This window comes from Triticum aestivum, chromosome 3A (assembly GCF_018294505.1).
Source record: "Triticum aestivum cultivar Chinese Spring chromosome 3A, IWGSC CS RefSeq v2.1, whole genome shotgun sequence".
NCBI lineage: Eukaryota > Viridiplantae > Streptophyta > Magnoliopsida > Poales > Poaceae > Triticum > Triticum aestivum.
In genome coordinates, this window is record NC_057800.1 from 476834846 (window position 1) to 476840289 (window position 5444).

Consider the following 5444-nt stretch of genomic DNA (forward strand, 5'->3'; position numbering starts at 1 on the left):
CTCTGTCGATCTTCAGTTAATTACTTTGGTTGAATCTGATCCTTTCTATGACTATGAATCTGAAACTGTTGTGGCACATCTTACTAAATTAAATGATATAGCTACCCTATTCACTAATGATGAGAAAACTCGCTACTATTATATCCTTAAATTATTTCCGTTCTCATTAAAGGGTGATGCTAAGATATGGTTTAATTATCTTGATCCTGGTTGTTTGCGTAGTCCCCAGGATATGATTTACTACTTCTCTGCTAAATATTTCCCCGCTCATAAGAAACAAGCGCTGCTTTAAGGGAAATATATAATTTTGTGCAAATTGAAGAAGAGAGTCTCCCACAAGCTTGGGGGAGGCTTCTCCAATTTCTTAATGCTTTGCCTAATCATCCTCTCAAGAAAATTGAAATAGTGGATATCTTTTATAATGGACTAACCGATGCTTCCAGAGATTACCTGGATAGTTGTGCTGGTTGTGTTTTAAGGGAAAGAACTGTTGATCAAGCTGAATTGCTATTGAATAATATGTTGACTAATGAAAATAATTGGACACTTCCTGAACCAACTCCTAAGCCAACTCCGAAGAAAAGGGGTATTCTATTTCTCAGTCCTGAAGATATGCAAGAGGCAAAGAAATCTATGAAAGAAAAAGGTATAAAAGCTGAAGATATTAAGAATTTACCTCCTGTTGAAGAAATACATGGTCTTAATTCATCACCTATTGAAGAAACACATGGTCTTGATAACCTGACGCAGGTAGTAAAGGTAAACTCTCTCTATAGATATGATAAAGCTGAAATCCCTCCTGCTAAGTTTGCTAGTCAATGTTTGGATGAATTTGATAACTTTATGGTTAATCAAGAAGATTTTAATGCTTATTTTGGTAGGAAACTGAAACGCAATGCTTATATGATTGAACATTTGAGTGATTATATGGCTAGTGTTAAAGGCAAACTTAAACTCATTAGTAAACATGCTTCTATGGTTGCCACTCAAGTAGAACAAGTACTTAAAGCTCAGAATGATTTGCTCAATGAATTGAATAGTAAAAATAATGACTTTGCTATTAGAGTTGCAACTAGAGGTGGTAAAGTTACTCAGGAGCCTTTGTATCCTCAGGGCCATCCTAAGAGAATTGAGCAAGATTCTCAGAGAACTAATGTTGATGCACCTAGTCCTTCTAAGAGGAAGAAAAAGAAAAATGATAGGACTTTGCATGCTTCTAGTGTACCTGTTGTAGACACACCTGAGAATCCTAATGATATTTCTATTTCTGATGCTGAAACACAATCAGGTAATGAACACGAACCTAGTGATAATGTTAATGATGATGTTCATGTTGATGCTCAACCTAGCTAGCAATGACAATGATGTAGAGATTGAACCTGCTGTTGATCTTGATAACCCACAATCAAAGAATCAACGTTATGATAAGAGAGACTTTTTTGCTAGGATGTACGGTAAAGAAAGAGAACCATGGGTTCAGAAACCCATGCCTTTTCCTCCTAAACCATCCAAGAAAAAGGATGATGAGGATTTTGAGCGCTTTGCTGAAATGATTAGACCTATCTTTTTGCGTATGCGTTTGAATGATATGCTTAAAATGAATCCTTATGCTAAATATATGAAGGAAATAGTTACTAATAAGAGAAAGATACCGGAAGCTGAAATTTCAACCATGCTTGCTAATTATACTAGGGTGGAATATCAAAGAAACTTGGAGATCCAGGAGTACCAACTATACCATGCTCCATTAAAAGAAACTATGTTAAAACTGCTTTATGTCATCTTGGAGCCGGTGTTAGTGTTATGCCTCTCTCTTTATATCGTAGACTTGATTTGAATAAGTTGACACCTACTAAAATATCTTTGCAAATGGCTGATAAATCAACTGCTATACCTGTCGGTATTTGTGAGGATGTGCCTGTTGTGGTAGCAAATATTACTATTTTAACAGACTTTGTTATTCTTGATATTCCCGAGGATGATAGTATGTCTATTATTCTTGGAAGACCCTTTTTGAATACTGCAGGGGCCGTTATTGATTGCACGAAAGGCAATGTCACTTTTCATGTTAATGGCAATGAGCATACGGTACACTTTCCGAGGAAACAACCTCAAGTCCATAGTATCAATTCTGTTGGAAAATTTTCAACAATCACTATTGGAGGTTTCGAATTCCCTCTCCCTACTGTCAAGAAGAAATATGATAATCTTATTGTTGGGGACATGCATATCCCCGTTTAGGTAACATAGTGTTATTCGGAATTTCTCCGGTTCCATGTTATTCAGAATGAGTTTGTTAACAAGACTTGATCAACCTTGTTAATGGATTCCTTTTGAAGAACATGAGATGGATGAAGTTAAAAAACACAACTCTCTGTACCCTCTTTTTACTTTCTGTTATTTATATTAAATAAAGCAAAAAACAGTATTTTTCTGTCTGTGTCGTGGAATTGTCACGACAGATGTCCTAGTGTGAGGACTTAGTCGTGAGGCCAACACATCTTTGTAGTAGCTTGAGAGGGGTTGAGCGGAATCGAGAGACGCAACACAAGACAATGATTTAGACAGTTTCGGGCCCCGGGAGACATCGTCCGGTAATAGCCCTACATGCTGTTTGTGGCTAGATCTCTTTATACTCATGAGAGAGTCGCCGCGTAAGCCGGCTCCCCCTTTGCGTCTAGCCCTAGAGATTGTTTCTTGCTTCTCCCTCTTGGGGAGCCCTGCCCCTCCTTATATAAGTTAGAGGGGCGAGTTACATGTGGAGTACTAGTAGTACTAGGATTACTCTATTACAAGTGGAGTCCTAGTCTTGCTTCCTTTGTAGGAGAATATTCTTTAAGCCTTTCCTCTTAAGCCGGCCCATCATCACATGAACTGGCCTTCTGGGCCTTGGGCCTTATCATCCATCCGACCCACCGTCGGGGTCATTAGTTAGTCGCCAAATACTCGTCAGGTCTCTATGAGCCGTCACACCAGTGAACCACCAGACACGTGAGTCGCCAATCCTCTGGCGGTTACCAATGAAATATTAAGTCCGGCCGGATCATATATCCGGCCGGGTCATACCGCGGAGTATATCCCCGACATTAGCCCCCAGTTTAATTTGGATTTATCTATGTTAAACTGATCTGCAATATAAACACAAGAGCAAATTTGACAGGTTGTGATCCGGGTTAAATATTCTTGTAAGCCGGCACCTGATCATCCTTAAGTCCTTGTCATTTCCACCTTCTAGAAAATCCGGGTCAATAGGCCGGCTTCATAATCAACTTGCTTGTAGAAGAAATATTGTAAATAAAGAATCCATTTGAGTCGGTCTTCAATGCTCTGACTTGACAAAAATATTGGTCTTCAAATATTCACCTGATAATCAACCGGCTTGAAGATGTAGAACTTGCCGATTTATGATTGCCAAAATTGTCGGGTTATAAACAAATGATGCCAGGTCATGTAATTGTTGCTGATGCCGGATTAATCTTATGATGACGCCGGGTCATAAACTTTGCAGATTTCTCCGATAATAATATAATACCTGATTTGCTCAAAACTGAGAATTTGAAGTTATTCCTCCCTTATATGCATATCACCTGTAGCCCCCAAGTGCCGGGTTGTCATGCTTGCAGCAACCTGGGACTTGTAATTGCCTTATGCTCATAAAAATTTCAACCAGTGTAGCCCCCAAGGGCCGGGTCATTATGTAATAATGAGCAGAGACTTTGTAAATATGATCATGTAAACTTGAGCAGCAACGTGTAACCCCCAAGGGCCGGCTCAGTAAGATAATATTGAGTTGGGACTTTATATATACATCTTTGAAAAGAACATCGTATGATGTAACCCCCATCATGGGGCTTGAACTCACACCTACAAGGTTAAGAGCTTTGTGCTTTACCAACTGAGCAGTGGACCCTTCAATATAATGGAATAAAGCTTGTGTACCTTGAATTGTTGACAGGAGCAATTGGTAGCCCCCAAGGGTCAGCTCATTATAGTGATAAGTCGAATCTTCAATAAGGCCAGTTAAAATGACTTTGCATTAGCCCCCAAGTGCCATGGTGCATGCTGGCAATGACATGGGACTTGCATATTTGATGTAATCTCAATTTGAATAATGTAGCCCCCAAGTGTCGGGTTGTAAGCCTGCAGCGACTCGGGACTATTCCTTCCATTGTAGAATAAATTATATCCATTGATAAAATAATATCCATTGCGCTGAAGCGACTTTGAAAATCTCAATCATAATATTGGTTATTGATAACCATAATAAAAATTCAGCCATGTTGGGTATTAAAGATTTGAATAATATAACCCGGTTTAAAAAAACTGGTTCCTGTGATATTGAATCGTACTGCCGGTTTAGGATACCTATGCAGTAAGGGTGATAACCCAATCTTTTAGAAGCCAAAAACTTCCAAATGTTTATGATTGTCATATATGGCAATTTATCATCCAAAGTCAAGCTGGGTTAATCGAAACCACATATATGCTTCAGATATGAACAAAAAGTGTCAAGACAAACCCAAAAGACTGTTTTAGAAAAACTTAAGCAAAATAGAAAGAAGAATTTGTGGCTTCTGATTCGAATACGATTAGTAAACTGGACCCAAGGGGTTAAGCTAGGATTCGAATACGATCATGTAGCCCCCAGTGGCTTTGGCGTTGCGCCGATCAAGAGGGTACCGACATTTATGTTCTCTTTGGTTCGAATACAACCTATGTTTGAACAGGAAGCCCCCAAATGACCTTGAGAGGTTTTTAACAACCCTAATTTGAATACGATCCAAGTCGGACCCAAAAGGGGTTAAGCTATGATTCTAATATGATCAAGAAGCTCCCTAGTGAGTTTGGCATTGCGCCGATCAAGAGGGTACCGACAGCTATGTTCTCTTTGGTTCGAATACGACCTATGTTTGAACAGGAAGCCCCCAAATGACCTGTAACTGTGGCTATGAGCCGGATCAAAGGGTAATCATAGCTTAACTCAATAAGCCGGAAGCCCCCAAGTGATATATTTATGAGTTGTGCTCGCCGAGTGCCTATGTTTGAGTTGTGCTGTGCAACTAACTCTCTTTGGTCCCTGTATTTTTTTTTGGTGAAAAACTCGAACTTGTGAGAGATGAATTCTTTTTAAACCGTAATTTCAAACCGGATATTGAGAGCTTCAAAGCTTTGTGGGAGACAGGTTTACCTTGAGCTGGATTTTAAACTGGATATTGAGAGCTTTAGTGCTTTGTGGGAGACAAATTTCCCTTGAACCAAAATTTTGAACCAAATCCTTCTTTTTAAGCCGGAAATTTTCTGACGGCCTTTAAATATTCGCCAATAAGGCAGTAGCCTCCAGGGCCGGGTTATTTTTCTCTCCAATGATCCGGAGTTCTTGAATTCACTGAAACCGGCCAATTCTGCCGAGTCATGTCATTGTAGCCCCCGAGTCTCAAGATGAC